The sequence below is a fragment of the Tenrec ecaudatus genome, chromosome 5, assembly GCF_050624435.1.
Source record: "Tenrec ecaudatus isolate mTenEca1 chromosome 5, mTenEca1.hap1, whole genome shotgun sequence".
NCBI classification, from domain to species: Eukaryota; Metazoa; Chordata; class Mammalia; order Afrosoricida; family Tenrecidae; genus Tenrec; species Tenrec ecaudatus.
In genome coordinates this window covers 138,572,381-138,589,715 of record NC_134534.1, presented here as the reverse complement: position 1 = coordinate 138,589,715, position 17,335 = coordinate 138,572,381, and the positions used below count along the sequence as shown (strand labels likewise).

At 48.3% G+C, this 17,335-nt stretch overlaps 1 protein-coding gene and 1 non-coding gene across 2 annotated transcripts in view; both read right to left on the bottom strand.

Moving 5' to 3' along the window:
• PRICKLE2 (prickle planar cell polarity protein 2) overlaps positions 1-17,335 on the bottom strand; it is a 417,431-nt gene that overhangs the window by 281,461 nt on the left and 118,635 nt on the right. The window lies entirely within an intron of this gene.
• On the bottom strand, positions 4,897-5,034 carry LOC142449743 (small nucleolar RNA SNORA47). The gene has a single exon (XR_012784856.1). It is a non-coding gene; the product is annotated as a small nucleolar RNA SNORA47 (small nucleolar RNA).

Sequence of the window (17,335 nt, the reverse complement as noted above, 5' to 3'; positions counted from 1 at the left end):
AAAGAGGCTGGCGAGTTCAACCTGCTGACTTCTTGGTTAGCACCTCAACACTTAACCCACTGTGCCACGATGGCTCGGTCGCAGAGAGAATGGTTGAGGCCAATAGTTGAGGTGGGGTGGGGCTAGTGCGTTCAGGGAACTGCAAACTGCCCCCTGTGGCTGAGCAGAATGAGCCCCCAGGAGGGTAGTGAGAGAGGAGAAACAACTTGGGGCGGTGGAAGGGGCAGAGCCGTTCCCTGGGTGAGGTCTTGGAAGCCCTGGCCGGTTGTGATTAAAGACTTGGGTGTCTTTTCAGCGATCACTGTGGGGCAGGCAGGGCGGCCATGGGAAGGAGGCTATTTCTGGGATCCAGACGAGAGTCGCAGTGACTGGTATGGGGCGGCCACAGCGGCAGTGTGGGAGAACAGGCAATGTCCTCATGGACTTTGGCACTCGAGCCAACTGCACGTCCTGGAGGACTGGTGTCTGGTATAACAGAAGAAGAATCAAAGGGACCCCAAGACTTTTGACCCAAGACATGGGACGAATGGCACTGCCATCCTTGGGGATGGCAGGGGCTGCGGAGCTGGTACGGGGTTCAGGTTTTGAAGACCAGGACTCCAGTGTTGGCCATGTCAAGCTTGATCCCACTAGTGACCATACCAAAGCAAACATCAAGGTCGCCACCGAACATGGAAGCCTGGAGTGTCTCTGAGAGCTTGCGACCAGGGATACACATCTGCGCTCTCACAACCACAACAGCACCTGGGCATCTTGTGTCCCAGGCCCCTACCCCACCCAATCCCCACTCCAGAATAGGCTTCTGGTGTTCCCCCATTTGAGTCACAATGTTGTACAAACAAACACAGGAAGCAGCAAACCCTGCACTGTAACACAGTCTGGGCCAGCTGACAAGACCACAGGGGAGTGCATGCGAACCCTTCAGCTCGAGTAGAGCAGGGGAGTCCTGATCCTTATGGAAATTATATGATGCTTCTGGAGAAGAAAGGTAATGGGAACACACAACAAGCGGCCTGGAATTCCAATGTGTATCCCAAAGAGGCAAAATAACCAGTTACCTGAATTTGATCCACTGCCCACTAACTTCAACTGAATTTGTTATTTCCTGCATCTACTAAGCATCTGGGTCTCCCCTAGGGAAGGCTGCTCCCCGCTCCCTGAACCCTACTCAGGACCCCCTTCCCAGAAGTCAATACCTATCTCTCTAATGCCAGAAGGGCATTCTTTTGACCTCCCATAAGGCTCTTCTCTCCACATTTTAGTACATTGATGATTTACACTTTGTCTTGTTTCAGAGAGAACGTAAGGCAGCTTAGGAGACTACATGACCTACAAGTTAGCATAAATTTAAAATAGGAGCAAACGGATAAGGGGAAAATGAATCTGGAGACATGAAATGGATCCAAGAGCAAGGCTAAATTATATCTCAAGAAGATGGATAGGCCACAAATTTCAATCCAAGTTTTGTAGCAGTCAAAAATATATAACCACAAACTCACCGCGTCCAAACACGAAAACCCGTCCAAGTGCCCTGCTAGGATGAAGAGAGCCCATGCTTCCTTGGAGCTCACTCACTCGGCTTACGGTCTTGCATGGATGGTAAGCTACTAGAAGGCAGGGTCCTCTAGCCCTTCTCCAAGGATCCCTGGTGGCGCCGTGGTTAAAGTACTTGGCTGCCAATGAAAGATTGGTGGTCACTGTGCAGGAAATATATGTGGCAGTCAGCTATGGTAGAATGTACAGCCTTAGGAACCCTCGGGGGAATTTGGACTTGATTTGGTTTGGTTTTCAGTCCTTTCTCCAAGAACCCCTGGTAGATCAACGCTTAAGTACCCTCAGCTAACAGAGAGGTTAGAAGTTCAAAACTAGTAGTGGCTCCCTGGGGGAAAGCTCTGGGGAAATCAGCTCCTATAAAGACCACAGTCTAGAAAACCCTATGAAGGTAGTTCTACTATGTCACAAGGGGTCGTTATAGTCAAATCAGCTTCGACAATACTTCACAATTGCACTTTGCTCCTGCCAGGAGGCAGCTTGTGCCCCGACTCTTAGGGACACCAACAGATCTTTGTGGATAAGTTGAATGAATTCACAACTCATGGCCCCGCTCATCTGTCTGGCAGTCATTCGCTCACGCACCACACATTGTTTCCCACACGGTTTTGCAGCCGGGGTCCCACTAGGTGCTGGAGACTGGCTGGTGACAACAACAAGCGTGGCCACTTCAGCACGGTCCTTACATTCTCAGAGGAGAGGGCCGCCACGCAAATCAACGAAGAGCGTAACCACAGAGCACAAGCTACAAAGGAAGTAAAACACTGGTTTTTACCAGTATGACCATGATGAAAAGGACCTACATACGCACAAAGGGTGAGTGTATTTGTGTGTTTAACACAGTTGCCTGGTCCCCCCACTCCCCACCCACTCTGAGAGGTGACCTGGGTTTCTTGCTCTGCTTTGTTTTCTCAGAATATTCAGCTCTTGTTTTATTCTTACTCTCTTGTGCTGTTTAGCGTCTCCCATAAAAGAAAAGCCCCAACTGACAGGGACTGTGATCAGGGAGCTGCTTGGAGCCAGCAGCAGCCACAGAAGAATGCAGGGATGGGAGGAAGCTACTGGCAACGAAGCCAAAAGAATTGTTAGCAAGAGTTTGTCCATTTCCTGACCTCTCTGTGCTCAAACAAAGCAGCCCTGGTGAAGCTGTCCAGTAAGCATTGGATTACAAACCGCAAGGTTGGGAGTTCAAGCCCACCAGCTTCACCATGGGAGAAAGATGAAGCTTTCTGCTCTACTGTTGATTTATAGCTTCAGAAACCCTACACCAGGGGCTGGGGGCATTGGTCAACTCAATGGCAATGATTTTGTTTGTTTTAATTATTCCAGTGGGAATGAGCGAGGGGACTGTGAAATGATTATCAAGATGAAGAACTTTAAAGACCTGACCCCCCCCCCCAGTCGGGGATCAGGGCTGTTTATGGTTTCGCACTGTTGCGGCAAGGGCAGGTGCGTTCTGACTGGTGAGGAGTCGTGGCACAATGCTGCTGCCTCTCCAATAATAAAAAGTGATGCCAAAGTTAAATGCTGACAAGAAATTTCTGACAAAGTGGGAATAATTATTTCTTGTTTTTCGTGTTTGCCTTTGTCAAGGTCTTCAGTGTGAAAATGCAGCCAACTGTTTCTCAGCTGCTTCTTCCAGCACGTGGTGAGAGGGATGCATGGGGGGAGGGGATAGAAGAAGGACACACTCTCCCCCAGAGTGCTCCAGAAGTTACCTTAATAGCTGAGAGCAGCAGGCAAGGTCCCCACAGGACCCCAGACTTATTTGGCTTACCAGCCCCCTTTCAGCACAAACAATAAAGTAATGACTCAACACCCCCCTGGTAGTTAAAAGCGAAGTCCTGAGGCCCATGACCCAGGATAAGGTGCAGGTACCTGTTGTGGCAGCCTCCCTGGACCACTCCCACCCGCCCCCATCCCCCCTTCCAGGGGTCATCCCCTCCACTTCAGGGAAACACTGATTTAGGATTTTCCCCCCAAAGTAGACGTCTCACTGTGGACTGGTTCAGATGAACCATCTTCTCGTTTTTCACCAGCTTTCAACAAAAGTTGTTTCACTACCTGCCTGGCAACAAACTCCCATTCTTCAATAGCTTTGTCTGCAGTTCCTTCTTAGATCCATCTGAAATCCCCATAGCGGTTTCTCAAACTCATTTCCTTCTCCATTGCTAACACACTGAGTAATAGAGAAGACGTTCTGCCGGCGTCAGAAGGAATACAAAGAAGGGGGGGGGGGTGTCACTCCCGCCTTGCATCCCAGGAGTTGTCTTCTAGACACTGACTTATCAGATACATACGTCTGGGGGCATCTGGAACGAAATGAGGGACGGGACGGGAATTGTTCAATGTTGACACAGCAACCATTCACCAAAATGCAATGATGTTTTCCCATGTAAGCCTCTCACTCACACTGCACCACAGAATTAGGATGCCTTTCAGAACAAATATGAAGAAACTGAAGCAAAGAGGTGTTATAGGACACACCCATGGTCACGGTCCACCACCCACCCGCCTGTTTGTCATACTGCGTGGTGCCTTGCATGTTGGTGTGATGCTAGAAGCTATATCCCCAGTACTTCAAATAGCCGTAGGGTCACCAACAGTGAACACCTTTCAGCAGAGCCTCCAGACTAAGAACAGACCTGAAACTGGGAGAGGCGGTCCATGCCCGAGGAATTGGGCACTGAAAACCTTATGGATAACAACGAAACATCGTCAGATACTGAAACTATCACCAAGAGGAAGAACACTGTCAGATATAATGCCCGGAGATGAGAAGGCCCTCAGGTCAGAAGACACTCAAAATATGACTGAGGAAGAGTCTTCTCAAAGCTGCCTTCTCAAGCAGAGTTGACCCCGATGGCCTGCATGGAGCAAAGCCTTCGGGATTAAAGCCTCGGACCTTCATTTGCTGCTGGAACACTAGCCAAAACAACAAGAAATCACTCCAAACATCCATTAATAATCAGAGCTTTGGAAATACAAAGTCTGAATCTCAGAAAATTGGAAGGCATCCAACATTTAACGGAACACATAGCGATTGAAATTCCAGACTAGTGAACGGAAACGGACTGGGATTGGCCATTGTGAATCAGACAGTCCCAAGGTCACCGTGACGGGAATGACAGCTTCTACAGGAATGGTGTCCAGAGAGACTCTGAAGTTTGCTCTCAATCATGGAGTCACTAAGGGAAAGACAAGCAACGACCAAGTCAAAGAGCTGAACAGAAATTTCCACAAGGCAGCTGGAGAAGACAAAGTATTGTAACAAAATGTGCAAAGATCTTGAGTTAGAAAACCGAAAAAGAGCACGTTCATTTATCTGTTAGGTTTGTTTTTTTTTCAGTGTTGGCCAGCAGGGCATTGCCCCTCTGAAGGTGGCAGAGAGGCATCCTCTGCCCTGGCAACCCTTCACTTTCGGAGGCCTTAACCAGTGGAGGGCAGCATGGTACAGAGCTGCCTCACCTTCTCAGTCCTCCATCATTTATCTTTAACTGAAAACAAACAAACAAACAAAAAACCCTCAAGAAAAAATTCAAGTCTTGAGTTACAATATTGAAAGATTCCATGGGGAAAGCAAGGACTGATGCAGAAAGCCTAGAAGGACTGTGCCACAAGGAACCAGTTGGCGTCCAACCATTACACGAGCGTATGATCCAGAACCAAAGGCGATGACGAGTCCAAACTACACTCAAAGCAATTGCCAGAAGCAAGACTCTAAAAATCGATGGATGCCAATAAGTTGTAACAAACTAATGAAGCCCTGGAAGCACTCACAGGTTCATGCCAAGCAATTCAGAAGCCAGGTGGCCAAAGGAGTGTACGAGATCTAAATCTGTATTGATTCCAAAGAAAGATGATCCAAAAGAATGTGAAAATTGTAGAATAATATCATTCGTGTCACACGCAAGTAAAGTATGGCTGAAAATCCTCTAACAATGGTTGCAGCAGTACGGTGACAGGGAGCTGCTAGAGGCTCCGGTTGAATTCAGAAGAGGATGTGATATAAGGGATATCATTTCTGATGTCAGATGAGGCTTGGCCGAAAACAGAGAATACCAGAAACACTCATATGTTTACTTGTGTTTTGTTGACTATGCCAAGGCGGTTGACACCATGAGAAACTAGGGACAGTCTTGAGAAAAGGGGGTTTCCAAGACACTTCTCTGTACCCATGTAAAATCTGTACATGGAACAAGATGGAGTTGTGTGAACATAACAAGGGTGTACTGCATGATTTAAAATCAAGAACAGTGTGTGGCAGGGTTGTGTCCTCTCACCACGCTTGTTCTATATGTACGCTAAGCAAAACCTAAGGGAAGCTACGTTATATGGAAAAGAATGTGGTATCAGGATTGGAGGAAGGCTTAGTAACAACTTGAGAGATGCCATTGACACACAACCTTGCGTGCTGAAAGTGAAGAAGACTTGAACAACTTGCAGATGAAGATCAAGGATCGCAGCTTTCAATATAGATTACAGCTTCATGTCAAGAAAATAAAAATCCGCACAATTGGACTAATAGCCAACATCTGATAAATGGAGACACGATTGAAATTCTCACGGATTTCATCATGCTCGGATCGTGTAAGCAGCAGTCGAAAGATCAAATGGTGCGTTGCAATAGGTAATCTGCTGCCCATGACCTCTTTAAAAGGGCTGCAAAATAAGGCGGGTGCTTTGAGGACTAAAGTCCTGATCCAAGCCACAGTATTTTCATTTGCCTGGCAAGCCTGTGAAAGTTAGATGTTGAATAAGGAAGCCCAAAGAAGGGTCGATGCGTCTGAATTGTGGAGCTGATGAATATTGAAAGTGCCGTGGACTGCCAAAGGAACAAACCAATCTGTCTTGGCAGAAGTACAGTCAGAATGCTTCTTAGGAGCAAGGATGGCAAGACTTTGTCTCATACTTTGGACATGTTGTCAGGAGAGACCAGTCCCTGAAAAATCACACCATGCTCGGTAAAGTGGAGGGGCAGCAAAAAGTGAGGAAGATCCCCGACAAGATGGATTGATAGAGTGTCTGTCACACTGAGCTCAAAGAGAACAATTGTCAGGATGGCGTAGGATCAGATGGTGTTCTGTTCTGTTGTCCATAGGGTTGCTATGGGTCAGAACAGTCTCGGTGACACCTAACACAGTACATACAGTCCAATTGCACGATGGGGCAAGTGACAGAACCCAAAGAGTAAGACAGACCAAGTAGGGACTTAGTGCAATGGCTCTCCTCAGGGACAGTTATGTTCCCCACTGGGAAGTGGAAGGAGGAGGAAGTGCTGCTGGTATTGACAGGAAGAGCCCAGGGATGCTACCAAGCATCCCACAATGCACGGGACAGCCCCACCCTCAGCCCACCAAGCCTGAAATGTCCATTACCAAGGCTGAGGAACTCTGCCTGAGACCGTCTTCCAGGGCAGACCTTTGCCCTGAGAGACTGAGAAATGGAGCTCCCACTTTTAGGTAAAGAACGATGTCTATTCTTCCCAACACAATACCTTGTCGATGATTATCTTGAGCTACCTGGACAGCGTTTACCTTCCCACAAAAGAAACAAACAGATTCGTTTCGTCTGCATTTCACAGAACAATAAAAACCCTAAACGTCCACAGACATGGTTTGGTTCATTTGTTTCCCAGGCCAGAATGGAAATGTCGTTTGGCACGTGCTGGACTGTTGCCGTCTAGTTCTCACAGAAGCAGTCTGAGCAACACAGGAAAGATGGTTTGCTGGGCTGCTGTCTGAGGATGTCTGCTCTGCACAGAGCTGGTCCAAGCGTGGGTGTGCATCCAGGTTGGCCATTTATCAGCTGCGGTATCACCTGGAGTAAACTGATACATGCTCTTGGGCCCTCATTTTCCTAACTTATAATACAGGTAAAGTTCAGGGTTCACCAGATTAGTGTGAATAGACGAATGAAAAATGCTTAAGGTAATGCCTTGTCCTTTTACATATGTGCTGCTCTAATTTTCTTATTTCCTTGATTTGATAAGTGATGGCAAAACAACTTTTTCTAGTTGAGCTTTTACTAGCCAATAGGGGGACAAAATCTGCAAGTTGTCTTCCAAATTCAATGCGGGGTGTTAGTTTCTTCAACTAGAGTGCCCACTATGCCCAGATGGAAGATGGGCCTAAGGGCTTCCCCCTGCAACTTCTCCCAGAGCAAAATGTGCCACTGTCTAACTTCACAGGTGAACACCGGACTGCCGGAGCGCTTCCTGTGCGCTGTGCGCTACACGGAACCCATGTCACCCCGCCTCTGGCACTGCGCCCAAGACCACGCCGTTGCACTCATTTGGGGAAACCAAAGCTTGCAGAGGGTGAAGGCCCATGCCCGAGGGCACTGGTCCAGGAATGTCAACAACAGGACTCGACTGTAGGTGCACTTGAAATGGGCCTTTTACACCACTGCTTGTCCTGGATTCAGAAGCACAGTGTGTGTGGCCCGAAGCGCACTGTGGTGACTCTGTTTCCCTCCGATGAACAACTTATACTCTTCTTGATTTGGGGGGGGGGGGTTGGGAGAGGGGTGGCCCTGCATTTTCTATCCAAGTTGTCTACTTAGCTTGTGGAAGCCTAAATAAAGCGTGCAGATCCGAAGCTGCCTGTTGAGGTGCCTTGCAGAGAGCACGCGGTCTGCCCAGGGCTGTATCCATCACCTTCATCTTGGAAGCTCCAAGCCGATGCTGCTCATACAGAGGATGCCTCCTGCGTGGGAGGGGTAAGCCCAGGATTGAGCAGATGGCTCTGATAACGGCCATCCCTGGTCCCTGAATGCAGGCATGTCCACTGGGGGCCGGTAAAGCCCACACCACCGCCCATTCTACCCCGTGGGACACACTTCACGGATGTATTGCCTGCGTTACTGGCAAAGAGTCGTTATGGTAAAGAGTCTTAGAGCCAAGCTCCGAGCAAGCCGACGGAGCCTGGGGCCGTGTTCCCAGTGTTCTCAGGGTCCTGGGTTCCCAGTGGGCCTCTGCGGAGGGCACGGGTCTGACGACTCGGTGAGGTTCCAGGAAAGTCATACATGTCATCACAGTGTCCAAAGCACACAGGTGATGGCAGCTCAGGTGCCAAGACCAAACACAAACGGAAAAACCCCAGTGTTTCAGTTTCCAGGTGGCGCACGACGCAACGGGGCTGGACAGCAAGGAGCCACTCCTGCCCGCAAACCCTTTCTCTCTTCTCCCACGATGCAGGACCAGGACGCCAGCGGCTCACAACTGTGGATTGGGGTTATTGCTGCCCCGTCTATGCAGCGTATATTTGAGGTCTTAGGGGAGGCCTTCTCAAATGACATGCTCAGTGTACAAAACTCATCCAAGGGACATAGATTTATATACCAACACCACCAACAAAATCACGCAGACTGCTGCCACCCAGGATCGCATTTCATTATGTCTAGTTTCTAGACCTCGCGAGTAAAATTTTCCAGGAACACATTCAAACAAACCAACACAGTGGTTTCTAGCTGCATCTTCGGCCTGATCTGTGGTCAGTCCCCTGCCCTCCAATCAGCGGTGACTCCGAGGGATCTCCTGCGCTAGGGAAGCAAGCGAGGGCGGAGCCTCTGCCAGTGCCGCCAGCTAGAACGCTAGAGCCATTGTGGTAGTCCAGTTGGCAACACGGTGCAGTCTCTTACTCTTTTAAGTACTTTAAAAAAGACATGGTTTCTCTACATTCTTAAAAACAACCCTATGGTACATGCAGATAAGGGACTCAAGATCAAGTAGGAAGGGAACCTGGCCAAGGGAATAATCAAATTTGGGATTACGACTAAGTCCCATGTGCCAAGCGTCCATCCTACCCTTCTTTTATCCAGAGTGGAGAATGGTGCCCTTTTTCTGCAAAGGACCAGCCAGCCAGTATAACAGGCTTTTCAGGCCATATAGCCTCAGTCGCAACTACTCAGTCATCAATCACACTTAAACAGGGCAGCTGTGGTCCAAAGTGAATCTCACAAAATGCTCGCCTGTCACAAAAGGTTAGCCTTGTTTTGCTATTTCCCAATCATTCGCAAATGTAAAATCCACTCGTGGCTTGCAGATCATATCCAGACAGGCATAGGCTGGTTGGAAGCACGGATTATTGGTTAGGGACCCGCGACCAAGCGCACGGGTCCACGTGGGGCTTTGTTACTGCTGTCGCTGTCTTCCTCAGTCATCTCCCCTGATGACCTCGTGGTTGTTCTCGTCTTGAACTCCAGGAGCAAACGCTGTCTCCGTGTTGCAGTGCAGGGTGGCAGCCAAAGACGGAAGACGTTCAAAAACAAACTCTGCAGGCATCGGACTCTGTAGTTTGTTTTTAAAAAGGAAGAAAAACTTCTAGATACGTATAAAAAGTCGACACTGATTACGTTCAGGCGCTAATCTAAGGACTTTGCATGTAAGCCATTCATTAGTAAGGATGGGCAAGGCTGCGCCATGGTAACAAAGGACCCCAAGAACTCATGGAACACAGAGGTTTTCAATGGCTACGGCTCTGCTCCATTGTCCTTCCCTCAAATCCAACTGGAGGAGCAGCCTCTAGTGCAGCGATTCTCCACCTTCCTCATGCTGTGACCCTTTCAGACAGTTCCGCATGTGTGGTGACACCCCCCGCCCCCTCAGCCACCAACCATACAATTATTTTCATCACTGTCATTCTGCTACTGTGATGAATCAGGCGAGCCCTGTGAAAGGGTCATTCGACCCCACAGGTCAAGAACCACTGCTCTAGTGGAAGCGTTGCCAACCTGGTAGCTGAACAGGGAGGGCGGGAGGACTTAGCAAACCATGCTGAGACGTGAATTGTATGTATACCAATTACTGAGCATTCCCTAAGGACTAGATAACTCATTCAATGCTTTCAAAACTCCTACCAACTTACTACCACTGAGTAGATGCTGACTCAGCAGCAGAGCCTCATCTTTCTTGCACAGCGCATCTGGTGCGTTTGAACCGGCAACCTTGCTGCTAGCAGTTCAGCACTTACTCGGCAGGTCCTCCAGGGCTCCACTCATAGCTCCAGGAGGTCATCGTTACTTCTTCCTTCTAGAGAAGGAGACACTAGGCTTGGACAGGTAAATCAATTTGCCTAAATTCACACCGTTACTAAGTGGCAGCTCAAGAACTCAAACCCAGATTCTCTGACTCCAAACTCTCTCTCACTCACCGATCTACAGTCGTTTCCAGACCAAGTAAGGCAAAAAGTTCCTTTGATGTATCAACAGCACTGTTTGGCGGTTATATGTTAGGCTCTTCATCGCAAGGTCAGCAGTTCAAACCTATCAGCTGCTTCTCGGGAGAAAGACAAGGCTGTCTACTCCTCTAAAGAGTTAGTCTTATAAGCCCACTGTGGCAGTTCTGACCTGTGCTATAGGGGTGCTTTGAGCTGGTAGCTTTCATCAGAGTGGACTGTCAGTGTGTGAGTGTGCATGCAAGCATTACGTGTGCTTTGACATGACATCATCAGCCATCGCGTGTATTAAAGTACCAGTGGCTAACCTAAGGGAAAGTGTATTTCTTGCGGGTGTTGCAGTCGGAGTGTATGCAGTCTAGGGCTGAGCTGAAGCTACCATGGTTTCAGGGACCCTTTCTTCTTCGTCCTTGTTGTACCCCATTCCATAGAGTATTTCTCTTATCTACATGGTTAGTGATGGCTAGTTGCCATCATGGCCACATTCCACCCGTGGGGAGAAGAGGAGGATGAGGGAAGGGCTTGCCTTCTTCTTCTGTGTACATGACCCATGCCCAATGGCCAGAACGGCCCCTGCTAGCTGTAAGGGAGGCCACATGATGTGGTCATTGTAAGCTCCCCCCCCCTTCAATTTCTGCATAACGGCTGAAGGGGAGAACAGCAAAACTGGGACCGGATGAGCAGTGTCTGTGACGGAGTGGCAGGGATGAGGCTCTGGGGGCCTCATCACGAGAGATAAGGAGAGAATTAACTCTGCTGTTTTACCCTGGCCTTTCCTGGCAGCCGCACCAAGCATGAAGGAAGATGGAATGAACTGATAAGGGTGTGACTGGAAATCCTGTCAACGGCTGCAAATGGGAAGCGTGGAAGCCAGAAGAGAAGGGACAGAATGAGGTTCCGTTATCTATCCGCCCACCTCCGAACTAATACCGCTTGGCACCCATCTCCTGAACAAAACCGTGTGCGGGGAATAGATGGGATAATGGGCTGGCAGCGGGATGCTCCTCTCAGGAGGGGACCTCCTTCAGAGCCGTCTGGAGGCGGGAGGCTGAGTGGAGCCTAGAGCCTTTCCTGGCCCGTTCAGGCTTTAAAACTCTGAGATCCTGCTGGGTCACTGGTGCTGTTTCCAAACATCATCACTGGAAAATAGCTCACGCGCAATGCTTCCTCTTAAACACAGACTATTACTTGCTAACTTGCTTTCCCAGAAAGGAAGACATCATGTAGTGTAGGGCATTGGTCTTGCCACTGTGATTGGGTGTAAGAAATAGAAGTGGCCAGAATGGAGAGTAAGAGGATGCGGTGTTGGGGAGAATGCTGTAATAAAAGCACCAGTAACGGTTACAGTAAGTCATTCCAGTGTGCTGGGGGCCGTGTCCAAGCGATAGGAATAAGAATATGGAAGCATATAAATGAATCCTGTATGTGAGCAATTTTCCCACGAATTCTGAAACCCCCTCACATAAGGGTGCATGTGTACGCATACTTTCCTCTTCAAACTCATCATTTAACCTTCAGGGCATTTAAATTTTACTTCACGTGGCTTTTCTAGCCAGGCTCTAACGCTCACTAATGATCTTTCTCTGCATAGTTCTGGTACGAAGGTGGGTGGGGTGGGTGGGTGGGCGTGTGTGTGGAGATACTGGTAAGATGGACCTGTGACTCACTGCAGAGGATTCCCTGGAGTGGCATCCTGCTGCATATAAAATACGCCCTCTGAGAAGCAGGGGGAGGGATCTCATTACCAGCAAGACCCAGGAGTCCTCTGGATCTGATATTCTTGTGCAGTGACCCTCTGGGATCCAGAGGACCCCTATACCAACAGAGAAGCAGCAGCAGCACCCGGAGCCAGAGCATCGAACAGTGATGAACTTTCCAACCCATAGCACAAGTAAAACAAGTTCCTTTGTGCAGGAGGGTGGCTTGCTGAGTGATATGCCTGTGCGCACTTAATTGGGGAAGCTGGTCTTACTGAACCAAAGAAGGGGAGCTGAGAGCCTTCAGACCGGCTTGCTTAATTCAGGGAGCTAGGTTTGCTGACCCGAGGAGTTTCAGCTGGAAGTCTTCGGGTTGAAGCCGAGAGCAGAGTGATTGCCCTTTGGGAAGTTATTAGAGGAGTTGATAGAACTCTGTAACATGTCCGGATGACCAAGTCAACCCAGGAAAGCTCCAGTGTTTCTCACTGGTGTTACAACGTGTTCGCTTTCTTATACGTTATTTCATCATAAATTTTGTCTAGGAGTTTGGTGCAGATATTGCAATGGATATTAGAACCTAGACATAAAGTGCAGAACATTAATGAAGATGTTCTGTAACTAAAAAAGAAGCCTGAGGCTCAGAGACATTGGCTAAGTGACCTGAACTCGTTACGTGCAAGCTCATTCTTTAGGGAATCGTCGGGCAATACCTTTTCTAAAACGAAGAGACTCCTTTTGCACAGCATGCCTGAAAGCTCGTCGGTTTGTATATTTGTATTTTCAGACACCGCAAAAAGGCAGGCAGAAGAATCGATGCATTTGAACTTGGTGTGGTGAGGGCCAGTGCCGATGCCCCAGACAGCCTGGAGGATAACTGGGCATCAAAAGAACCCTGACAGTGTCCCCTGGGCTGGGGGGGGAGGGGGGGCATGTTGCTCAGAAGCAAGGATGATGAGACTTCAAATCACCTGCTTCAGACATGTCACCGAGAAAGACCAATCGCAGCAAAAGGGCATGGCGTTTGGTAAAGCAGAGAGCCAGAGCAAATGAAGGCAATTTCCGTGAGGTGGACTGACACCAGGGACAAAGCAATGAATTCAAGCTCACCGAGGGTGCTGAAGACGACACCAGAGGCGCAACGCTTTCTTTCAATATATATAAAGTCCCCAGGAGGCAGTTCAAGGGCAACTAACAACCACAAAGTCATAGACGTTTAGAAGAAGAGGGGAATGATTTACTTCTGCAGGCCTTTCAGTACAGTGGCTGTGGCTATCCTGGGACTGACTATCCCGTTTTGCACCATCAAACAGGTTGAACTGTTCTTTCTTCTTTAATGTGGGCTAAGAACCGTTGTGCCATAGGCAGGCCCGCTGCATTGCAAACGGCCATGTGACATGGGGGCAGTTAGCAACCAACTCATGGTGACGTGAGCCCAACACGGAATTACCAATGTTCAAAGCTGGGTCTCCATCTTCAAGAACATCTGTACATGCCAGGCACATTTGCCATCAGATTGCTGCCTGCGGCCCCCGCTCCATGACCATTGTTTGGGGCGAACTGAACCAGGGTGCTTTGTGAATTTCTGTGATTCTGGTAGTACAGCAGGGTGGGAAGAGAAATGCGGAAGGCGACTACGTTTGTGCATACATCCTCCAGGTAGCTAGATCTGCGAGCTCCTCCTGGCACTGACACTTGCCAGCCGTGCATCTTTCCAGGCCCTCTCAGCCTTTCTCCAGAAGTCAAACTCACTGCCACTGAGACTAGAAGTACCTTTCACAGGACAATGTTCTTTTGCCGTGACCCATGCCTTCCCTCTGTCCGACCAGGTGCCCTACAAGAGACTTCTACCAACTGCAAAGAAATCTAAGCTCACGGAGTCCTCTAAGTCTGTTATAAACCACTTCACCCAGCGGGTCTGTAAAATCATCACTTAAATCCAAGCTTGTGACACAATAGGAAAATGTTCTTTCTCTGCCCCGCTCCCCAGCCCCCTTCCCTAGATCACTCTCATCCTCATGTTCGCTTTCTCCTCCCATTTCCTTCTCTCTCTCTCTCCCACTTTCTTCTCATCTTTCTTCCTCGCTTCCTTCCTCCCTCCCCCTTCTCTCCTCCCTCCCTCCCTCCCTTATTTTAAAAATAAGCTCTTTGCGTAAATACATAAGCCATATGTGTAGTCCACTGCAGCAAATTTGGAATAGTCATACCCTATTTGGAACAATGCACTCCTGGAAAGAGAATAACTTATCAGGACCGTTCATGATCACCAAGGACTGACGGAGATAAAGCTCTGCGGCCACACACTGGCAGCGCGCCTCTCTGCATTTCACATCCCCTAAGCCTTGTCCCATCTCAAACCATATTTTCTTCTACCCACCACCCACTTTTCGACACAACAGCTGGTTACTCCCTGCAGCTGCACTGATGCCTAGGGTGCCCTCGCCGCCACGAAGGACGTTCACCACACCCTCCTCCCCAGTGCATTTCTTTTTTTTTTTTTTTCTTCTTTTACATTTTATTAGGGACTCCAACAACTCTTACCACAATCCATACATATACATACATCAATTGTACAAAGCACACCCATACACTCCCTGTCCCAATCACTCTCAAGGCATTTGCTCTTCACCTAAGCCCCTTGCATCAGGTCCTCCTTTTTTTCCCCCCCTCCCTCATATGCCCTTGGTAATTTATACCTCGTTATTTTGTCATATCTTGCCCTATTCGGGGTCTCCCTTCCCCCCTTCTCTGCTGTCCCTCTCCCAGGGAAGAGGTCACATGTGGCTCCTTGTAATCAGTTCCCCCTTTCCAACCCACTCACCCTCCACTCTCCCAGCATCGTCCCTCACGCCCTTGGTCCTGGAGGTATCATCCACCCTGGATTCCCTGTGCCTCCAGCCCTCATATGTACCAGTGTACAGCCTCTGTCCTATCCAGCACTGCAAGGTAGAATTCGGATCATGGTAGTTGGGGGGAGGAAGCCCAGTGCATTTCAAAACGGTTTCCTTGACTAGTTGCTTAAGAGCACTTTCCTGTCGTGTGTGTGTGTGTGTGTGTGTGTGTGTTGGCTTATAATAGTTAGTATTTACTGTGATATGGCCGCGTCCTAGACACTATTCAATGTTCTTTCTGCACATTAATTTGTTTAGTCTTCACAACCACCTCATGGGTTAAGCATTACTATTGTCTTCTTTAAAAAGAAGAAGTTTAGGGTCAGAGAAGTTAAGCTCCCAAGGTCACGTAGGCAATCTGACTCGAGGCTCACACTTGGAATCTCTGTGCATGGCTGCCTGCCTCTCCAGGGACAGGAATGCTGCCAACGTTTACTTTGCCATGTGATTCATGCCCTTGGGTCTATTTCATTTCCTTGAACCAGTTTCCCCAACAAATGAGAGATACGGCTTCTACTTCTTAGCTTGCCCTTACTTCCTTTCCTGAAGCAGGTTCTTCCCCTAATTTTTAGTTTGCATTTTTAACACCCCTTGTTTATAGATTCCCTGGGCACTTCCTGGTATGTTTGGCACAGTTCTATGAGGGCCTCTTCCTGGTGGGATGGGCAGGCAGCATTCACGAGGTGTGACTGGATGGCAGAGGAGGGCCCGAGAGACTGGTTACATCAGACTGAGCAGCAGCCCCGAGGGGGTGGGTGTCCTGCTGCAGGACGCCCAGCACTGACCAGGCGTGCGAAGGCAGCTCTCGGTATGGTCACCTCCTGCGCATGTCAAATCAAAATCACTTCTAAGGCAACTGGCCCTTTGACATGTTGTCAGGAGAGACCAGTCCCTGGGGAAAGACATCATGCTTGGTAAAGCAGTGGGGCAGCACAAAGAGGAAGATCTTCGATGAGATGGAACGACACAGTGGCTACAGACAAGGGCTGAAACATAAGAACAATTGTCAGGACGGTGCAGGACCGGGCAGTGTTTTACTCTGTTGTACATAGGGTTGCTATGAATTGGAAGCACCTCAATGGCACTGAACAACAACAACACAACAACAGGCAAAGAGAGCTACCATAAACAAGAGCTGAGGTACAGTGTTTTTATCGCTGAGTCATGAGCTCAACCCACTCATAGCAACCCTATCTGATGGAACAGGACCACCTGGTAGGGTTCCCATTGCTGTCATCCTTATGGAAGCAGATCACCATGTCTTCCTCCCACAGAGCATCTGGGTGAATTTGAACTGCCAACCGTTTGCTTAATAGCCGAGCACCTAATGACGGCACTACCAAGATTTCTCTGGGCTGATATATAATCAGCACTCAATCAAAACGAATTATTTTAATAAATGCTTAACAGAACAGAATTTAACAAATATACAAAAATATTTTAAAAGGAAAAGGAGATGCCACTACCTAGCTCCAATGATCATTAGCATTTTGGAGTATCCCTTCCCACCTTTGTTCCTAAGTGTACACATTATTTCTGCATAATGAGAAACACTAAATATACAACTTTCATAAGCAGTTCCAATACTATAAAAATTATTTCTAAACATTCCTTTTAATGGTTATATTATTTCAGTATATTAATACTGCAGTCCCCTGTTGCTAGAATGCTTCATAAACTTATACTAGATGTTTTACGCTGGTTTCAATTATATTAAAAATACATATTTTTATAAACACCTGAGTGATCCAGATTTTCCTCCCCTTTTTTTCTCTCTTCTTCTGATATTTCCTTAGCAAGACTTCCTGCATTGTTGACTCAGAGGGTAAAAATACTATCAGAATTTTGGTAACATCTTGTCACAAAGCAGGGCATGGAAGGGCCTGTCTCCTCTGACCTCACTGAGCATGATCACTGACAACTTTAAAAACCAAGCACCTTTGCTAAGTTAATAGGTAACATGGGTTCTCATTTCTGTACTAATTTACACACAATTTGATGGCTGAACCTTTAAAGGCCACGC